This window comes from Leucopleurus acutus (assembly GCF_964270905.1).
Source record: "Leucopleurus acutus genome assembly, chromosome: 10".
Classification (NCBI taxonomy): Eukaryota; Metazoa; Chordata; class Mammalia; order Artiodactyla; family Delphinidae; genus Leucopleurus; species Leucopleurus acutus.
In genome coordinates this window covers 89976100-89999184 of record NC_139153.1, presented here as the reverse complement: position 1 = coordinate 89999184, position 23085 = coordinate 89976100, and positions in this window count along the sequence as shown.

The window sequence follows — 23085 nt, the reverse complement described above, 5'->3', positions numbered from 1 at the left end:
CTCAGCGATGTTTTTTATGTCTCCTACTGTTTACTCTGAATTCTTCCTGAGCTGTTGCCGAAAAGCACTATATCAACAATTTATTTCATTACGATGCCATGTCATATCATATATCTTCTGTTCACAGTAGGTTGACATGGCACTGCTTTGTGTAGGAGCATATATGGATACATATTATCACAATTGCTGGGGAATAGTATTTATTGAGTGCCCACTACCTCATTAGAGGCTACAAACAGAACTGTGAGCACACATATAACAATTTAATAACAGGCAGAAAAAAAAAGATACTTTCTATTTAATTCAGCAGGCAGAAAAACAAAACAAAACAAAAATACTTGATATTTCCTCTCCATGCCTGCTGGAAGGTGGCAAGAAAGACCTCTACAGCACATAGAGCTCTTATCTTTGTTCATTTCCCGAAGAATAATAGATCAGTCAGAGCTCTGATGCTGTTTTAATAATGTACAATTTACAATTCATTGGTTACCAAGCACTCACAGTATAATTAATTTTACAGACCTGTTCAGCAAATCCACGTGGTTTTGTACAATATGCGGGGAGGGGGAGCAGTATCACCAGGAGGAGGGGGGCTGGGGGGAGGAGGCTGCAAGGAGAAAGCCATCTTCCTTCCTCTTTCAAAGTAGCTGAGTCCTGCACCAGCTGCGCAGATGGGCAGGGAACTGTAGTCTGCAGGAGAGATTGCGTTTGATGCACAAATATCTCCCCACCAAAAAGTTTTGGACCAGCAAAAAATACAGTTCTCGTGGGTACCGTGTTCAGCCCTCTGGGAAGATCTCACTAAAGAAGCATGGTGACTAAACCACAGAGCTACACAAAGCATCACACTTAGGAGGGGAGCTACCTACTTCTTAACTATACTTTTCCATGAATAAAATTTAAACTGCATGTGATCACTCTCTCCCTTCCCAAAGTGTGTAGCAAAGACAGGAGTACCAACTGGGGGTGGAGAGGTTGGGGGAGGAGAGACAAAGATTCCCTGACTGTTTTCATGACTCTCCAGAGGGCCATCATTTACTTGAAGAGGCCTCTGGAAATTCACAGAGAATTCTCAAAGCCAAATAAAATTCACATGAAATGTAGCTAAGTATATTTCTGATCAATGACCTGCTTTGTTTTTAAATCTCTGCTCTGAACCTTTTGGATTTCCCCAGAATATACAAAATGTTTCAGCTTAGAATCGGTCTGTCCAAAAAGGAGAATCTGCTCAATTGTTTATTGCTGTCCTTAAAAACAGAACGTTAAAAAAAAAAGGTGCAGATGAGCTCAACATACTTCTGTTTATTCCTGAAGTCTGTTTTTCTCCTTATCGTGCATCCTAAGGCCCCCCGCATGGGACACGAACACACGCAGGGTAGAGATTCTGCAACCAGCACCAAGTCATAACCACTTGGGTTATCATGTCCCGTGCAGTATGGAGGCCAAGAACTTGGGCTTTACAGGTGCGCAGACTGGGTTTCAGACCTTGGCTTTATCCCTTGCTAGCTATGTTGTTGGAAAAGTCATCTAACCTCTTGAGGCCTTAGTTTTCCCATTGATAAAAATACAATTGAAAACATTTATATACCTCACAGACTTGTTGAAGGACTAAGGGTGATCATTTGCATACACTGGTCAGGATAATGCCTTATTTTTGGTGGGTGTGGATAGTAGTAAATGGTCATTACGATTCTCTTGATGTTATTCAGTCATGATTAGTCATTTTGCTATGTTTAGCTTTTTGCTCTTTTTAGCAGCCCAGATGATAACCATAGGAGGCACCGATCAACAATGCTTCCATCTGAGCTCTGATGCTGACACAATGGCCATGCTTTCTAGTCTCCCATCAGGTTAAATGGGGGGTGAAGCTCTATGATCATTTCGAATACTCACGCCTAAAATAATCCCACTCTGAGCAGCCTGAACTTCCCTTCATTGGAATTCCAAATGGGTTGATTAACAAAGGTGGGATATCGTGTCCATTAGCACATTAAAGTGCTTTCCACAACTGAGACAAAGCAAGGGAAGGAGGAAGTAGGCAGCATAATGAAGGTGTTTGGTCAAAGACATGTTCCAGAGCCTCCTAGTCCGTCCCCAACAAGGCTCCTTCTGCCTGGTGTTGCTGGAGCCAACAGAACGAGACCGAGTTGTTTCAGAAGCAAAGAAAAGCTTCATTCTTGAATCCAAGAATGGAGAAGTGCGTGCCCAGCTCTAGAGCGCATGCTCCCCCCACAGGCCGTGGGCGGGGCTGCGTTATAGGGCTCCCGGCAGCGGGAGGTGGGGCAGATCGCAGTGCCGGAGCAGCGTCTCTGCACACGGCCCCCAGCCCGCCGTCTTGCATTGAGGTGTCCCGTGCAGCACTTCTGCACACGGCCCGCTGAGCTGTGTCTGGCGCAGCCATTTTGCGCTACGAACTGCCGGTCTGAAGTGCCAGCTGCGAGGCCTCTGCGCGCGGCACCCTGTAAGCAGGTTAAACCAGAAGGACAAAGGAAGAGAAAAAAACAGGTTAGACTTTATTACCCAGATTCTATTTTTACTTGCCGGGAATTGTTAATAAACTTTGCTGGTGACAATTAGGCCAACCGTAAAGAGACAGCTTCACCTCTGATGGGCGTTCAAGTTAGGGAAGTGGAGATAGGTGGGTTTATAAAAAGAATGGAAGTCCCTGAGAGAAGAACGGAACGTAGGACACAATCACTTATGTCTATTGAGTTTAATATTTCCTGGATACGCTCCTAAATGCTTTGCATGTGTTAATTCATTTAATTTCTCATAATTATGGTTACGATTCCCATTTTGCAAATAAGGAATGTGAGGCACAGGGAGGGTTAAGTCCAAGAGGACAGCTTCTTTTTTCCTGTCAACCCAAGAGTCAGCTCTGCAGCTACTAAGACCTTCAGGATAGGTGTTCTACTCGGGACTGGGGCTGAAATGAGCAATGGCTTAAAATATTATTGTGAGACTATAAATTATAGCAACCTGTAGTTGGAAGCCTGGGGAAAGCTGGTAGAGCACTGTCAAGCCAGGATGGTGGGAGGGGGGCTCTGAAGAGCTAAAGAACAAGTAGTCCTGAGAAGATGCCCAGAGCCCCCACTATATAGCACTCGGGACCTGTCCGATGGGGACCCATTAAGGGTGTTGAGAAGAGGGGGGATTCTTCTCATGTGCCTGTTTACTAGTAGCTCTTCCCCCTGGGGCTACAGACTAGTTTGTGCCCTTCTGTGTTAGTTGGATTCCTGTGGTTAGGGCAAAAGAGCCCCATTCAGAATACAAGAAAAGGGGACAGAGTGTTGTTGTAGGGATACCCACAGACTGGAACTGGACAGTGAACTGCAAAACGCTTTAGAAATCAGTGAGGCTCCAGGGATCAGCTACTCCTCCGTTGAAAGGCAGTATCATCTGTTTCTGCCCACGTCTCGTCATTTCTCAACACATCTCTGCCATCTCTTTCGCTATTTCTTTTCTATTATTTGCTGCCTTTGCTTCGTCAAGGTTTCCAGTCCCCCTAAACGTGACCCACCTGGGCGTCTCCTGCCCCAGCTCCACCCCAAGCAGTCCCCCTTCCCACCATTTGAACATACTTGTTACAACGTCTTAGTTCGTATTTCCAAGAGAGAAAATCTGATTGACTCGGTTTGAAGTTTTTCTGAAGAGTTATAGGTGCTATCCAATTTGAGAGTTTTCTGCTCTGCAGTAGGATACCCACACCTGTCCCAATTAGCTGTGAGACAGGCAGTGTGGGTAAGGGTTAGGGTTATGGTACGAAACATGGGCCTGGAGGCTGCTCCTTCTGCAGTGGCTCTGAAGAAGTCAACTTCCATTCAAAGAGTCTCTGTCCAAGGCAGGCATTGCAAATCATCCTGGCGCACCTCTAGACCCGCGTCTGTATCTAGCAGTGGGACCATACTCTCAGAGGAGGGTCACAGGGGCCTGGAAGGAGGCTTCAATTCAGCAGAAAGCTGCCCAGCAACTTCCTCTGGAATTTTAGCATACATTTCCAATTTCTTCTTGTTTTAACTACTCCTCAGTGCCTGCCGAGTGTCACCTGGGATCATCCTCAAAATACACACATGTACACATGTGCACACATTGGGGTAAGCCTCTGCTCTTCTCCATCAGTCCCTGACCTCAACCCAGCTCTGGATCTGCTCACACTCTTCTTAGGGGGCTTTGGTACCTGCTCTGGATCCTCCCCTGCATCTGTTTTTAGCCTAGCTACTCTCTTGTCAGGGCCAGTGCCTTGGAGGAATTCTCATTTTCTGGACTGTGCAATCTATGACAGATGGACAAATACGTTTTGCTGTAAGGGCACATTGGGTCACAAGTAATACGGATCTGACGTCTATCAACTGTCTAGAGTGAGTTTACTCAACAGCATATGTTAGTATGATTTCAGCCAATTTTGTCACTAGTCCCTCCTCGTTGCTGCTTGTCACTCACACACATCACATCCTTAGGGATTGTTTTGGTTTGTGGCAAAAATAAAATACAACAAAACAAAAATATCTCCTACCAAGCTAAGCTTCATTTGGGTTCAATTAATCTTTCTTAATATTTTCATTCCCATCCCACTCTTTTTGTGGAATCTTTTTTTTCCTTTGTCCATTTTTTTCATGTCCAACCTCTTTCTCGCTTTGGTTGTCTAGATCTCCTGATAATCATTTATTCCATGGCAACTCCCTCATCTACCCATCTGGCTCAGCAGGATACAATTTTATTCTTTTTTTTTTTTAATTGCCTTCAATACTGTACAGTCACATCTGATTTTTTTTCCCAAGGCAACTGTCAGGGGCATCCTAAGTGTCTCCAAACTATAAGACCCTGATTTACATTGGGCAGCAGATAAATTTGATCCTGTGGAGAGAGATGGGATCTTTTCCTGCAGGAACCAAGCATCACATATAGCTTTATATACAGGCACGTTAGGACTCTGGTGTGATTTATAAAGTGCTAGGATGACCCATTGCTCCTCAAAAGACCCTTTTGCATGTCTTCTAACTCAGTGATTATCTCACAGGGAGGTTTAAAAACTGTGGATGCCAGACCCCCACCCAGACCAGTTAAGTCAGACTCTCTGGGGTTGGGGTCCAGACATAAGCATTTTTTTTTTTTTTTAGTTCTCTCAGTGGTTCTAATGTGAAGTCTTGAGAACCCTTCCTTAGTTCAATAGTTTATAAATTTGGCTGTACTTTGGAATCACTAGGGAGCTTTAAACAATACTGATGGCTGGGTCTCACCCTTGGAGATTTTGACTTAATTGTTTTGGGTTTTGGCCTGAGTTTTTAAAAGCTCCCCAGGTGATTATAATATGCAACCAAAATTGAGAACCAGTACCTTAATGGATGCCTAAAATTTCAACATTAGGCTATCCACCTATAGCCTAAGTTTCTGATTGACACACACAAAAAGACTTGTCCTTGGGAGAAAGATGATGCTTTTCTTAATTACTTATATCTTAGTGTGAATGTGTTCCAGAAGTAGGGTTGCCAGATTGAATACAGGACTCCTGGCTAAATTTGAATTTCAGATAATCAAATAATTTTTAGTATAAGTATATTCCATGTAATATATGGGCCCCATTATATACTAAAAAAGATTATTCATGGCTTTATCTGAAATTCAAAGTTGCTGAACTTGGTCAGTCCTATCCAGAAGGCTTTCCAAAAGCAGGTTGTAGGAGTGGGGTGTAGAAAAACCACAGAGAGAAACATAGAGACCCCGAGGGGGGGGCACGAGGAATACCGTAGAAAGACCACAAAGCAAAGAAGGGCTATGCCGAGCACAAAATTACTTGCCTTGTCAAACTCGCTCAAGTACCGTTCTTCCACATCTTTGTAAAAATCAACATAATCTTTCCTACTTTATCAGCTTAGGTGGCGGAAGGGCCTGAGAATGCATTAGCCCTCAAGACTTCACTGGGACCATGCCCAGCAGCAGACATCTTCAGTCTAGAATCCCATTCCTGCTCAGGCAAGAGCAAGACAGAAGTACAATGCATGGCTAACTTATTCACTAATGTTCTAAATTTTTAAATTTAGAATTCCCTATATTTAGAATTATAAATTTATGAAAATTCTAAATATAGAATTAAGAATGTAATTAAATCTCAGTATAAAATTTAATTATACTCAAAGCTTTCAAAATGTCTGGCTTTGACTTATGATAATTGTAACCTGCTTCCAGAAAGTTAGACGGAAAAAAAAAATGCCTTCAGAATTAGAGAAAGAAGGTAGATATGTAAATAAATATGATAAAGGCTTCCTAAACTAAATTCCCAGTAAACCTATTATAAAGTCTTATATTCCTAGGTACTCTAATCCCATCCTCCACATAAATTCACCTGTCATTTTTTTTCAAGGACATTTTTTATTTTACTTTTCTTTTGAACTCTTCCCTTTACATTTGTAAGTACCTAGGAGGTTTTCCTCCCATTGGTTTCCAAGTTATCCAACAGACTATTTTACATCTGGTAACATGAAATGTCGGTGCACCTAGGAGAACTGGATCTACGTCCACAAATCCCTCCTTAGATTCCTGAGGAGGGAATATTTTACCCTATTAGGTTACCAGGGTTTAGAAAGACAAATTTATTTATCCATAAACATCTTTTCATTTCCCAGTTAAGATGGTATTTAGATTGTTAAATCTGACTAAGCATGAAGTCAATATCCCAGAAGAAAATGGGAGACATTCCTTTGTCTCGAGTAAGTTCCACAGAATACCTGGGTACATAGTGAGTTCTTCTTAGTACATCCCTCCACTCCTCCCAGCCCCGCTTCCTACTCCCAACCAGCCCCTCCCACCGTTTATGTTCCTCATTTTCTCTTACAATCACCTCATTGTCTTATCTGACAACTCCATGGAATGGCACTTCCCAGGTGTCTTTGAGGTCAGTCAACCCTGGGTCTAACTGCTGCCTGAGACACATATGGCCTTGTGACCTTTCCATAGCCTTCTCTTAAAATGGAAATGGTATTGCCTTTCCAAAGATCATCCAAACAAGAATGTCAGGAAAATGCCCTTGGCTTTCCAGCAAAACTAAAGAGACTAGTACTCTATTTTGTGGCAGGGCAATGCAAATTAAGTGTTTAAAACAAGGGACATTCTTCTTTCCTTTTGCAGTGGGCATGCCAAACCTCCCACTGACATTGCCCCATCCCAAGGATATAGCTAAGTAGATAGGAGCTCTTGGTTTGCAACGAGAACATCAAGTAACATTGCTGTCCAGCTTATTGATACCTCCCAGATCAACTTCTTGCAGGATCTCTTCCCATCCCTCCCTCTGCATAAAATTTAACCCACTGGAACTCAGAGGTGCAGACCTAGGAGCTGAGCTAACCACCAGGAAGGGCGCATTTGCTCAAGTAAGGAGATGCCAATCATTTTAAGACCTGTTGGGCTAGCTTATCAGGTTCCAGATTTCTCCAGTGTAAAATGCCTGGCAGTTTCAAGGATTGAGATAAGCACAGCTGTAATCTACTATGATCCAGAGCTTATTCACAGATCACAGCTGTGTAATTTCAGGTAACATGCTTCCCTTGTTTGGATTTGTTTAACATTGTTAAATATATAGTCAGACCATCTGCACAGTATTTTTTTTAAATTGGAAATTACAACCATAACTTCCGTTTTATATATCAATAAACTAAACAGCAAAATTTCAAAGGGATCCTTCTGCACCAAGCACAGAAGCAGAATGCCTGTCCCACGCCACACCACTGCCTAATTGCATACTAATTGGACAAACGTGATTAAATATTTCAAGATCTTTACTAATTGCCTCTATTTTAGCTTTAAAATTTGCTTGCCACCAACAAATTTAATGACACTGGTGTCTAGTCATCAGCAAAAAGCCCAAGAGTTGCTCTTTAAAATGTACCTAGTCAGAGTATTTACTGATTGTGCATTGTTTCCAATGTAGCTTAATTAGAAATCCAATCAGTTTGCTAAGTCTAATTATACTTGATTTGTAGATTCAGACTATGATACATAATGAAGCCAAGCAGCTAACAGTAAACGTGCCTGAAATGTAACAATAAGAGAAATATTTTTTTAATGTATGTCTTCTCACTTTAGAAAATCAAGTAATACACAAGATCTTTCACGATGGGGATTTGGGAGGTTTGAGATTTTCAAAGTTTCCATGAGCCGGATTCCAATTCTGTTGGTAAAACCTGCTTGGAAAAATGATGGTCAGAAAATATTTCTATGTTTCCATATTAAAGATTAAAAAGAAAAGAGAGACAACTGCTTCCTTCACGTTGACTCTGTGAGAAACTTTTGTGGAGTTATTTCACAGAAGTTGCCTTGATGAAACTGGTATGATTAAAATGGACACATTCATGTAGTTCTTATTTTTTTAAAATTTGCCTTCCCAGATATTTGAGTTAACTATCTCAGAAAATGCCTTATCCAGTACCCAAAAACCACAGTGTTTATATAAGCATATATTCAAATATGTTGAGGGTATAATTTTGTATGTACACAAAATTTTACTGGGAGGAAATACTTCTAAATGTATTATTGCAGATCTGCAATAATTTGCAACCGATTATTGGTCTGTGAAAACAAGCCATGTGAAGTAGAAAAAAGAAAAGAAGCTTTAAAAAAAAACTTAATGCAGATTAAGATGCCAATTACCACTGCCTCAATCGTCCAAACAATTTGAGGCAGTGGAAGTTAGAAGGCATTGAATACCCACCCACCTCTCTACATCCAAGAATCCATGCATTTCCATGTTGGCACGCAGGATGCAGACATGCTGCAAATACAAAATGGGCCTGGTGCTGAGAACTGTCCATCTCACCTTACACTTGTCACCTACCAAACATGGCAGTGTTTTGGAACTGGAAGGATGCCAGTGATAATGCTGGTTCAAAACAAACCTCAAGAGTCATGGTCATTTCACTCTCACTTTGAACACAGTTGGGAGAAATCGATAGATGAATTAGAATGGAGAGAAATGGGTAGAAAAGAAATGTGATTTTTAAGCTTTTGGGATAATATTATAAACATTAATGAAGGATGATTCAAAACATCTTGAAACTCTAAATTAATTACCGTTGACTGTTCAACAATAGACTATTACTTTAACACAGTTATCTTTCCTTTAACGTAAAGCTTATCTTTTTATAACAATGTAGCCTAAAAGAAACATGGAAATATTCTTAGATGAAAGGCTCTGCAGAAGTGCAGTGTGAGCGGTTTTAAGTTTTACATTAAAAGTTGATCATTTACATTTATTTTGGTGTTGCTTTTAAAAGCTGTGCAATAAAATTGCTCCACTGTGAGGGTGTGTATATGCATGTATGTGAATGTGTGTGTATTTTAATACTCTGACAGATACGTAACTTTTTTCTCTTTCCCTTTTTGAAAAGCATCTCATAGCGTGTACTGAGCCTGGAGCGTTTTCCTTTGCTCTCAGTTCTTTGCCTTTTGACACAATTGCCAATCAACACGGCCTCTAGCCAAGATCCTTATTTTTACTGTTTTGTGTGTAGCTCTTATTTTCCCTGTACTCTGGTGTCAGGCTTTATTAATTTCTCAAAATTTAAGCAAAATGCCAATTATGAAGTTGTTTTTCTCCAATCAGAATTCATCACAGTGACCTTTGGGTTAACAGAGAAAGTCCTCATTGGATGTGACACTATGCAAAGCCTCTTCTTTACCTTCCTTTCTAAGGAAGGATTGCTCTTCGAATATTGCCACCGAGATATTCAAACACAGTGAGGCGTGGAAGCTGGGGGGAGTCAGAAATCCTCTTATTTCTGAAAGCCGAGGCAGGTTATTTCCCCATCTTCCTTACCTGATTGTGGTGGGAGAAAGTAGAGGTGTAAATGCACAACCTGAACTTGACTCCGGAATGGCTAATCAAAAGCATAAGTTGACAACCATCTCACTCGCCTAGAATAACACGGTTTCTGTTATTTATTTGACATTAACTGAACCAGGATAATGTTTTTTACATTAAGGCAAAAAAATAAATAAAAGGCAGTGCAGATCTTCACAAATGTCTGGAAAATCAGGAAGGAAAAGAATCACCCAGTGCTGTCGTCTTACTTTTTAAATACTGGAGAATTTTTAAAGGAGTATTTTATTCCTTTTTTTCCTCGCAGCTTAGTTTTATCTTTTCCTCGTCTTATTAATAAGGCCTGGCCCCTCGTTACCATGCAGCCAGAGCCTAATGAGCCTTGCAGACTCCTGTAATTTCTTCACTGTTGAAAATGCCTGACACTAATCTATGCCATTTATACTAATAAGAGGTGGATCAGCTGATATTTGGTGCAATGAAAATATGCTAAATATACTTTATTGAATTGCACGTAGTTAGTTCTTCCCAGTTTGCTGTATTCCAGCAACAGATGCACAATCATTACCTCTGTGCCCTGTGTGGAGCAAAACCTTTGTTTTTTCGAAAACAGAAAGGATTCAAACCTGGTTTGAATAAATGAGAAAAGTAAGACATTTGAGATGTTAGCTTCCTTTTTTTTTAAAATGCTGGTAATATTGACTTTCAAACTCCTACCTCAGAAAAGACATCTTTCCTGTGATTTTCAAATCACAAATATAGTGCTTCCCATTGAAATGGCAATGAAATGAAGATCTGACCTAAAATATGACATTTTATATTAAGTGCACTTTAAAGAAGGCTCAATTTGAATGGATTTTGCATAGAGCTTATTAATCACATCCATAAGGATCCATAAGGAGCTCGTGGTGATGAACAATTTTCTAATGAATACTGAAGAAACTTTTACCAATTTTAATATATGTTGAACATCGTGTTATTATTCTATTAGGCAAATGCAGACTTCTTTATTTTCCCGTTACCAGTCTAATTTTTTTTGATGACTCTGTTGTATCTGCGTTTCTTTTCTTACTTGCCAAGAGACACACGACTGAGGAGACTGCAGGTGTTAGTAAATGCTTCCAACACTTGTGTCGATACCTGGTTTTGGCTCAGATATCACAAACCTGAGAGTGCTTCTAAAAACCTTGTTTAAAATCTATGTGTTTATTCAAAACAGTCAGCTATGACTGCATCGTCTGAGATGCGCTGTAAATAAGGTGGGGACTTAAGGGACTTGAGCTAAACGTTTATACCTTCGGACCCCCGGTGCCTGACTGCCTGAGGTCCTCCAGTAAGTGAGTTCAGCAGGAGAAGCGCAGTCTTTGGAGGGGAGCTGATTACAGAACTGAAATTTCTCATTAGCTTTGCTCACATTTGACCAGAGATTTAGAAGGAGAATAGCAGAATGATCCGGAAGGCAGAGATGAAGTGAAGATGTCGAATGCCATCCAGAACCTCAGTTCCTCCATCCCATCCCAGTTATTTTTCTCCTAGTGGGACTCACATTTGACAGTAGGCCCAAACCACTCAGTGACGAAAAGAGAAGGATGTAATATGTAGTGCTGCTTCAATGTATTTCACACGCATTTGACTCTCTCTCATCTGTTACCAAGCCCCTTGACTGTCTCCTGGTCAGTATTTCCTTGGGACATGTTTTATATTTGTTTGGGCGGCATACCTCACACTTCTCTACGAGAATAGTTCTCAAATTTCAAAATGTCCGTTAATTTATTCCCTAAGGGTATTATGGGTCCATTCTTTTGCTACCTCTTCCCCTGGACAATTGCTCTATCTGTGTCTTCTAGAATCTCTCGCCTCTCAACCTTTGCCAGTGCAGGTGCCGTAACTCCTCAAAGATTAATTCTGGTTTGTAGGTGTGATTGAAATTAGCTTGGCTTGCCTTCAGAATCCAGTGCCCTAGCCTACTAACTCACCTCCTATAATCTTGTGCATTTAGGCAGAGCAAACAAACTAATCTGCCAGGAAATACTAATGGGACGGTGTCAACACAGACATCCTTTGTATTAACTATTCCAGTATTATTACCCTGCTCCTGAAATCCAATCAGACTTCACTTCCCTCTCTGTAGTTGGAAGTCAGTTAGAAAGGATGCGTGTTTGTATGTACCTACGAGTACACACACATGCCCCTTCGCACACCCGTATACCTCTCACCCATGCATGTGTGTGCCTGTGCAGACACAGGTCCCATTACTAATTAAGTTGCAAGTGCTACCCCATGTTTCTGGTTAGTTGTTCCAACTCACGAAAGCATACATTCTGTGTGCATGTCTTCTGCCCTGCATCTCGACATTTTCCAACAGATGTTAGCTAATGTCGTTGTAGAAGGTTCACAGTGGATGCTGCAAGCCCAATAAATCTTCCTCTTAAATGCAAGCACTCCACCATCCCAGCATCTTATACCTATAATACATTTTAATTACTTGGCTATTCAAATTATACTAAATTAGATTTGCACAGAACAGCACCACGGATTTCTCAATTTACAGTTAAGCCACCACAAATAGCATAAAATCGACAAGTGCACTTTTATTGGAACTTGCAGGAGCCACTGAAGTCTGATAACTTTAAAATTATTAAGTGACAAAGATTACTAGCTCTCTGGTTCTACTTTGCTTCCCCATTACCCATTTAGGTGACAGCTGCTGTATTACCCATAAAGATGAACCATTCCTTAAGGGATGATAGCGGTTCCGCTGTGACACTGCTGGCATAAAGCATTATCAGACCATGGCTGCGCTTGGAGCCATCACAGTCTCCTAGGCACCTATCAGTACCCTCATTATCTGCATCACGGAGCGCCGAGAACGAACACTGCCAGGCCTCACGGCTTCGCAGCTCATTTGAGAAGCGGAAATTAAACGTCCCAGGAGAGAAAACAGGCACACTGTAACAGCACCGACGCTCTACACCAGTAACATGTCGACTGCTGTAGCGCGGACTTCTATCTCATTAATTTAATAGGCTCCTGGAATGAGGATGGGAAGGTGGAGAGGCAGGCTTGACGAGATTACTGAGCAGGGTTGGCATTGTGTGTCTTACAAGCTCATAACACAACGAGGACTTACTGTGGGTATTGCAGCTCTTCAGATATTTGCTGGGGCTTTTGGAAGCACTGAACTGGCAAAAAGAAATGAAGGGAGGGAGAGAGAGAAAGAGGGAGGGAGATCACTGAACAGAGGAAAAATTAGCTGATCATAAACATGATCTATGTTTATATTATGCAGCATCCTACATGAGGCGAAGGGAGCTTTGGAAGGCTATGGATAAAATAAAGGTGTTCTTTCCACACAGGAAAAGAATCCCTAATAGTGTGTGTGTGTGTGTGTGTGTGTGTGTGTGTGTGTGTGTGTGTGTGTGTGTGTGTGTGTGTGTGTGTGTGTGTGTTTGAGAAGCCTATTTAACAGAAGCCCTTGCCCTGCTGAAAATGGTTTTTCATAGCACTATTTCCATAATATTTGTAAATGGTTTTGCTCCAAAAATATCAAATCCTTTATGACCACAGTGGCATCAAGCAAAACAAAGCTAAGAACCAGGGGATTATCCAGATAAGCCAGACCAAAGGAAACTTCTCTTAAGAAAAACAAAATGTCTGAAGTCTCCAGGTAATAGAAGCAATAGTGTTTTTTCACCTTGAATAATCTGATTAATGGCAGCAGTTCTCAGCTGGGTAGACCTGCCCATTTGGGTCCCTACAAGTCCAAAGAGATTCAAGACAGTCCAACTCTGAGATTATCAACACAGATTTTTGTACACTGAATTTTAACTTTTAGTGACAGTTCTCCATTGTTGTCATTTGTTTAAAGGCCTCAGGAGAAACAACAATTAAGAAATCTAGTCCCCTGCACTTTTGACATTGCTGACGAAGACCGTTCTTGGCCTCAGTTTCTGTATTAGTTAAATGCAACTGCATGGTATGATGTAGAGACTTATGTGGTTATGAAGAATTATTAGTGGTATATAACAGACCTGGTAAATCTCTGATCACTGTGATCTTTGTCTTCATGCTCCAGCCTGGCAGGATTATGGGGTAGTTGAAAAGATAGCTTGCTGTTCTCAGGATCAGAGAAAAAGGTTTTGTGTCTCAGCACAATATTTACTTGCTGTGTGTCTTTAAGCAAGTCACTTAACATCTAGTTCTTAGAATAGTTGTGAGAATTAAGATAATGTAAATGAAAGCCATTGGTATGGTATGCTAGTGTTCAAAGTTGTTTGGATGGAATCAGACTCTATATTATTGATATATACTCCTCTGTGTTCTAAAGTGGATTTTTGAGAGAATATTCAAATTCAGGAGGGGAGCCTTTAAAAAGAGAGGAAAATGAGGAAAAGAAGGGGTGGTGACATGAATAGAGAAGTCTTTCTCTATCACATATCAGGCTCCGAGGATCCTGCTACTCACATGACAGCTATTTTTAAGCTACATGGGTCACAGATTCGTTGGGGATCTGAAGACAGCTGAGGACCTCCCTGTTAAGAAAAAAAATTTACTAGTGCTTACAATTTAAGAGTCACAGATTTCCTGAAACCCAGCCGTGGAGCTCAGGTCAAGAACACTTATTTCAGAGAACAGGTATATTGTGAGACTTTATGTGATATCAGAAAAGAAATCACTTGTTCTTCTTTCACACACACACACAAGCACACACACACAACGATAATCCAAGCACTCTCATGCAAGGATACCGGTGATTGAGAAAGCCGAGTTCTGAGACTCATAAGCCATCAGCATTCTCCTTTCTCTTTCCTCTTTTGTTCTATACTGCTCGCCTTTTCGACATTTAGGACATGGATATACTTGGATGTTGGGTTCTGGGAGGCGTAAGACCCGTCCTGCTCCTGGACCACTGGAATGTTGGAAGCAGAGATCAGAAGCTGAGGTAGCTCAGAAGCAATCAGCCTTACTTTATAGCTAGTGAGCAGTAGCAGAAGCAGCAGAGGTGTTTACCTCTGATCAGAGTGTCCCTGCCCTTAGCAAGGAGCTGGGGTTGTGGCCAGCTGGGGACTGGCCCCATCCAGTCCCTGTCACTGGCCTCTGGCTTATTCTTCTCAGTCTCTGTACGGATAAGTTGCCTAGGACCCCAGTTCTTTCAGGAGAGTTCCCTGTCAGGTCTTTTTTTTCAGTAGGGGAGTAGATTCCTGACCCCAATTCAGGCTAGAGAACTGAGGCTGGGACTTCTGCCCATCTCCAGCTGCCAGCCTGCTCTGGGCATCCCGCCTGCCTCTCCCAGACCCCTCCCTCTCCTACTGCTGCTACCTGCCCAGGCCACTTGTACTGCCTGGTGGCTTGAGGGCAGCGTGGGGTCTCTAGGTACCAGCAGTCCTTGGCCTGACAGGCTCTGCACATAATAAATACTCAATAATTATCTCTTGAATAAATAATGTGACAATATATAAAGAAAAGAAATATATAAAGAATAATGTGACAATATATAAAGAATTCCCAGGGAATGGGAAGAAAAAAGGAATAAAATGTGGACAGAGGTCATTAGGGGGTGGGGTAGGGGGAGTTGTATCATCACACTTATGACCTGCCAAGAATTAGAATAAGTTGAAAATTCTTCCCCAGATCTCAAACTGTTGTGCTGCTTTTTCATACGCCACCTCAAAGACAGGTCTCCCACATATGGGTGGGAATGAAAGAAAAGAAGAGGTGACACCTTGCAAGAGAAAACCTACGGAGGGACACTGGCCTGCCTCCACACCTTTTACTGTCCCATCCTGTCCCCCATGCAGAAGAGAGTCTGTCTCTTGTGAGAGTATTATGATCACACTACCTAAGAACCAATATTTCCCTAAAATATACTGGTCGCCCAATCCAAACTGCTTATTAATTGCAAATATGTTTTCCTCCTGGAGTTAAAAGATGACATCTGTGCCTTCATCATCCTCCTTGAAGATGTACTGCATGCTTTTCAGGAATCTCCCCCTCCACATGTAAAAATCTGCTTTGCCAGAACTTGTCTCCACTCCCTTCCACCTAGAGCTCTACTACACCCACAGAGCACGCAGAAGCTGCTGCTTTTGATGAAAAAAATGAGAGGTGCTGTGTGACTACTTCCCGTTAGTGTGGAAAATTTGCACACTCCCAATGGAAGACCTCACTGCTCTCTATCAACTGATCCTACCTAGAAAAACAAGAGCAAAAAATCAACTAGGAGTATTTGATTCAAACTACTGTCCGAGCAGGATATTCTGAAATTATCCAGAAATTAACTCCATGTCTCCCACACAACAGATAGAAAAACATCCACATTGATAACAGCCTGACTCTCTAACCCAGTGGTTCCAAGGGTAGTTTTGCCTCCAGTGGACATTTGGCAATGTACGGAGACATTTCCAGTAGTCACAAGGAGGGAGGTGCTATTGGCGTATGATGGGTGGAGGCCAGGGATGCTGCTAAATGTCCTACGGTTGCAGGACAGCCCCCGCCTTGAAGACCTCCCCAGCCCCAAATGTCCGTAGTGCCGAGGCGGAGAAAGCCCCTTCTGGATGAACTACGTTGCCCAACTTTTAATGTTTCCGGTACCTTCCTACCCCTCCTCTCTTCATTTTCTGGCTTCTCTTGTCATTAACCATATTGCTTTTCCATTCTCTCATCCAGGCTTGAGCCAACCTACGTACCTACACATTTGGTCCCTGTGTAAAATTATTTGTCTTTTTGGCTCTACCAAATATTTAAACATAAATGCTCTCTGGGAAGGAAAGCACAGTAATTCATTCTCAGGCATTCACAATGAAGATTAGCTTCTGAAGTCTATAAGAGCCGCCAGGAATGGGATACCTGGATGATAATTTGTGATAAGTGGCCAGAGGTCTGGGAAGTCCATGAGCAAGTCTAGATAACATCCCACATGGCATGGTCCTCAACAGCTGGGAGGTGACATGAGGGATCTTCAAGCTAAGGGGAGAGAGAAAGGCTAAACCAGGAGGGATTAAGAGCCCTTCTCAAAGGAGAGAAGGAGAAAACTGAGGTTACACTGAACTTTGAATTCACAGTTTTGCCCATGGGTTATTGGCCCAAGCCTCTAAGCTTCCTTGCTTCAGAAGCAACTTGCCATCCTCTAATGTAATCCTCCCCAAACCTGCCACACATCCCCCTTTTCTCTTTCCCAGTCTCACCTCCTCTAGGAAGTCTTCTTTGACTTATTCTACTTTTCACTGCCTGTCCTTGACATTTAATCACTTGGTTGATTTTGGATTCATTTCCACTTTTTTAAAGAGGTTTTCTTTTCCACTTATTTTTAAATGAAATTTTCGTGTATATTCAGTCTGTCTTACTAAAACAGTTCCTTCAAGAATTAAATTTCTTTGTATTGATCTTTCTTCTTAGACTTAAAATATTCTTCTATAAAAACTGTCAGTTGGGGTTAGTTTCATGACATAAAAAACAATACCCTGTCTGATAGTGATAGTTCAGGATAGGTATTATGAAAAATAAGGAAAGCACTGTTTATTAATTGCCTTCTATATGCCAGGCACTGTGCATTTTATATGTCTTATCTCATTTGATTCACTTAATAATCCTGTAAAGTAGACTGTAGCATCCCGGTTTTTAAAGACGTAGAGATTGAAGTCATGGAAAGAGAATACAAATTTTGAAAGATCTTACAGTTAATAAGTGATTGACTGGGTTGATTTCCCTCCTTGACAAATACCCCAAAGATAAAAGATTTGCATCACATATCTCTGGCTTCCTGTAACATCACATGGTGTGTCTATCATTTATTAACCTAAATAAATACTTCTAGAATATATTTATATATTTTTAAATACACTTTTTATTTTGGAATAATTTAAGATTTATGGAAAAGTTGTAAAGATAGCACAGAGTATTCCTGTATAATCATTCAGCTTCCCTTAATTTTAATGTCTTATATAACTGAAACATAGTTGTCAAAACTAATAAATTAACATTGCTGCAAAACTATTATCTGAACTCCCAACTTTATTTGGATTTCACCAGTTTTTCTTCTGTCCCAGGATCCCATTAGAGAGACCACATTGCATTGAGTTGACATGTCATCTTAGTCTCCTCTGGTCTGTGAGTTTCTCAGACTCGCCTTGTTTTCCATGAGTTTGGCAGTTTTGAAGGGCACTGGTCAGGTATTTGGTAGAATGATCCTCAATTTGAGTTTATCTGATATTTCTTACATTATTAGACTAAGGTTGTAAGTTTTGGGGAAGAAAAACAAAGGATAAGGTGCCCGTTTCATCACGTGATATTAGGGGTACATGATGTCAACATGGCTTGTCACTGCTGAGGTTGACCTTGACCACTTAAAGGTTGTGTCTGCCAGGTTTCACCACTGTAAAGTTTCTCTTTTTCATTCCCCATGTTCTATTCTTTGGAAATGAGTCACTAAGTCCATGCCACACTTCAGAGGAAGGTAATTAAGCTCCCTTTTCCGGAGGGAAAGTAGTAACATATAGTATGCAGAATTCTTCTGTGAGGAAAATTTGTCTCTTTTTCCCTATTTATTTATCTAGTCCATCATTTGTTGTTATCATTATATAGACTCATAGATATTCATTTTATTCTTTGGACTATATTCCAATACTATATTATTTATTTTTTATATTTTCAGCCTGCACAATTTTTTAAGAAATTAAGATTTAGGATTTTCTTATCAGCTGTGCTAGATAGAAATTATTTAATTTGTTAAATTTATATTTTTCCAGCTTCAATGGTTGCCCCATAGTTGAAGGACTCTGAGATTTATCGTACAAATGTATGCCATCTCCAGGGTCTCCACACTGCAGAGCCCCAGGGGGTACTGAACACAGTGCAAATGATGCATGGCACCCCTGGAGTTATGCGACATGGAAAGACAGGTCAATTCTGCTTTTCGTGATTTTTATAAAATTTAACCAAATCTTCTCCTCAAACCTTTATTTTAAATGCTTCAGATTAAGAACAGTCTGAATTTCTTTTTACTCTATCACGACATCATAAGACATAAGGTATATTTATATAGACATAAATTCTCAAACCTGAAAATTCATATTTTAGCTTCTATTCACTACATAGATCAACAGTAGTCTTGCCACTAAGGCCACCTTCTGTGGATGTCTTCTTCCAGAATGTTGCATAAACAAAATTGCAGCTTGCCAATTATTATCCATCAGTAATTGAGGCAGCACCAGTTGGTGACTGGGGTGGGGAGGGAAGAAAGTGGTGCTGAGGGCCCAAATATTAAGAGATGTATTCATGACATTGACTCATACATGGAAACACAGGTGTCCCCACATGGAAGTTAATCTCTTTTGTTACTCTTCTCCGCATCACCGCAATGTCTCTAACTTTTCTATATCTTTCTTGAAACCAACTAGAATTGCACACAGGGGACATAGAGATGCTTTCTGACCCACTGTGTGCATACAGGGTCACCACAGTCTCTGTTACTGTGTTTTGAGAGAACAGTCTACAACTCTTGTGCAAAAGGCCATGGCAGGTGCCATCACCCCCAAGAGGCCTCTCAAGACCTCTCTCTCGGCTTAGTTCAGGGCCCCCAGGAGCTCTTACAACACCCTGTCCTGTCATAGCGTGTGTAGCGTGTGTCATGCTCTACTGCTATTATTGATCTGCTTCTGTGCATAGTGGGTGACTTTCCTATCTACTTTCTCTTCCAGGTATTTTAAAACTATGTTAAATCATTACAAAACAAGCAAAAGTCTAAGGATTCTGTAACCAATAATGTATACAGAGAAGTGTTGATTTATCCCAGTCTTCTGTTTGCTGCTCTGAATGATGAGTATTAACAAATAACTCAGTGGTAAAATGATCCTTATTTTAAAAGATGTTTGTTCACTTCTAATACACCAGCCCTTCATAAAGAGGAAGGAATTGGCTTTAAGATCCTTTTGCTGTGATCACTTTCACACAACTTTGTACCACATGGCCTAAGTGTCTGAGAGATTCAATATGAAAAGGAAAGGCTCTTGTTTAGAAGGAAATTTGGTATATGAGTGTATGATTTAAACAAACAAAAGAAAGATTTTATATTTAGAGCAGTTTTAGGTTCACAGCAGAGTTGAGTAGAAAGTACAGAAATTTCCCACGTACCACCTGCCTCTCACATGTAGAGCCTCTCCATTATCAACATCTCCCACCAGAGTGGCACTTATATTAGTAGATGAACCTACATCGATCAAGCATTATCACCCAAAGTCCCTAGTTTACATGAGGGTTCACTCTCGGTGTTGCACAGTCTACAGGTTTTGACCGATGCGTAATGACACGTATCCACATACAGAATAGTTTCACTGCTTTAAAAGCCCTCTGTGTCCACCTATTCATCCCTCCCTGCCCCCTAACTCCTGGTAACAGCAGCTATTTTTACGGTCTCCACAGTGTCGTTTTGTTTTGTTTTTGCCTTCTCTAGAATGTCATATAGTTAGAATCATACAATATATAGCCTTTTTCACTTGGCTTCTTTCACTTTGTAAGATGCATTGAAGTTTCCTTCATGTCTTTTCCTGGCTTGGTAGCTCATTTCTTTTTAGTGCTGAATAATATTCCATTGTCTGGATGTACCACAGAAAGTAAGATTTTTAATAAAGCATGACATACCTACAGTAAAGAACACAAATCGTTCATGCAGAGCTTGATGAATTTTCATAAAATAAACACACCAGCACCCCAGATCCAGAAACAAACCATTTCAGCACAGAAGCCCCCGGTATCTGATTTCAGTCAATGGCCCCCAAAGGCTAACCACTATCTTGACCTCTAATATCATATATTAGTTTTGCCTGTTTAAGCCAGTTCGGTTGTAGACTTCGGAAACATTTCTTTCAATCAGTAACCTAGAAGGCAACTAGTGATTTCCTCTTAGAATCTGGCATAAGTCTAGATTAAAGAGGAAACCTGGAAGATAGTGAGTGGAATGGTATTTCTTCCTTGTTTTCAGAAAGGACACCCACTAGTGCCCTCCTAGAAGTGAAGGATGAATTCAAAGTGCTTGTTCTCCTCAAAATTATATGGCTGAACTTGTACAGTACCAAAGTGAGCTGTTGATAAGTGGCAAGTTCAAGAGTATAATTTATTTGACATTGTCTAGGCCAGAGAGCAGTTGTTTCTTTGAAACTAACATTTTAAAGTAAAACACTATCAGATGGAATGTGGATGGGATAGCTTCTTTTTGAATTAGTTTGCTCTCAGGATTCAAGGCACTCTTAATATGTGTAAGAGCTGGCCAGAGCAGACCTACCTGAGGACACTGCAGATATTTCAGGCCCCCTGACCCTTACCACTTGAAAGCTGAAACGTTAGCCAATGTTCTTAAGACAAAATAAGGAAAGATCTTAAGAGTGGACTAGAAAATGTTGCAATACACACACACAGGCATGCTCACACCTATACACACAGGGAACACATACCGTCAAAAGTAATCCCTAACCTTTCAGGTGCAATGGGGAAAAAAGCAACAGATACTTGTTTTTATTTATTACCATAGTAAGTTATTTCATAACAGAGAAAATCCATATAGCTTCACCTACATGAACATTAGAACTGCAACAGCTCAAAATGACCACCTAGATAACCCCCACCCACTTAGAAATCACTCTTATGGAAGAGTGGGCTGAATTTTTTAGCATAGTCACATGATATTTATAAGGATGTAAAGTAACGCATCATGAAGGGTCAACTGATATTTTCTGCATAAAATTCAGGTTCTGTATTTGACTTATTGGAGAACTCAACACTCGCCACTTGGCCGCTCTTAGCAGGGAGAGGCAAAAAACATGAGAGAGTCCACCGGAAGGCCCAGAGCCTCCACCGCATCCACGCAGGAGGGAGTGAGCACTGCCTCTCACTCTGCTGTATAACACGGACTCCTAAAATGGAAAAAAAAAAACCAACCCTTAATAGTAACAGCTGTCGGGTTTTATTGAGTATTTACTACATGCCCAATATTGTACTAAATGCTTACAAACATTCTCCAGTTTAACCCCCACAACAATTCTAGGAGCTGGGTCTTATTGTTATTTTCATCTTTTTTACAGGTAGGGAATCTGAGCATTTAAAAAGAGTTGTAACTTACTCAAGGTCACACACTGTGCAAGTTGCAGAGCCTGCTTTGTCCTGCTGGACACTATGTGATGTGGTCTTTCAAGTCACAGGCCAACATATATAGTATGTTACTGTGACACCAGGAATGCTGGATGATTAAGAGACTTGCTGGAGACAAAAAAGACCCTCATGTTAGAGCTAAAATAAGGATAATTTGCTCTTTAATAATAAAGTGATCCTTTGTCTTAACCACCTGATCCTAATGAAAAATAACCAGTAATTTAAAACAGACTAAAACCCCAAACCTGAATTGATTACTTTCCTTGGACAAGCCTAGAATTGTCTGCAAATATCCTTACAGCAGTGATGAGTGCTAGCCCTATCTAACAAATGAAATACGCAGGAAGGCTATAGGTGGCAACCCCACTCTTTCCATGGACTGTACCTTTTCTCCTTGGACTTTGGTTACTCTATTTCCCCTCCCCTTGAGGCCCAGAGTTCTCATACTCTGCCCCTTCCTTCCCATTAACCTCTGGTCTCTATGAAATAAAACTATTCATCACAAAAAACATAAGTAGTGACAATTATCCCAAGTACAACCAAGAGGATGTAAACTGATGAATTCAAAATTACTTTGAACTTGGCTAATCTCCTGGTGTTTGTCTGATAATTTAAAAAGTCTAAGAAAACACTGTGTTCTGTATAATTTTGTTCTGTGTGTTTCAAAAACATATTGACATGCCCAGCACCCATATCTTGGTTTGTAAATACCAGTTTCCAATAAAAAGAACCATGGCTCATCGGTGAAATGGCTGATTCTAGAGCTGTGTCAAGGAGAATACAAAATGAGCTTGGAGCATGGTCTAATGCCAGAAATTAAGGTAGTGCACAAAAAACCAAAATAGTGGAAGCATGTCAAAGGGAGATGGCCAAAGTAAGACGAATTTGAGCAGTAGAATAACTAGCATTGTATTGGATTACAATCCAAAGTATAAAATAAATATACATCATTTCATGCTGATACAAGTAGATGAGCTAGTAAATAAATAAATAAATAAATAAATAAATAAATGGGGGAGAAGAGAAATTTTCCCTACAAAAACTTCCAAATCATATGTGTAGTGCATCCCCTCTAGGTGGCAGTAGGCTGGACTTAATACTTCCAAAGAATAGAGTTTGGAAAGCAGAAAATAGTAACT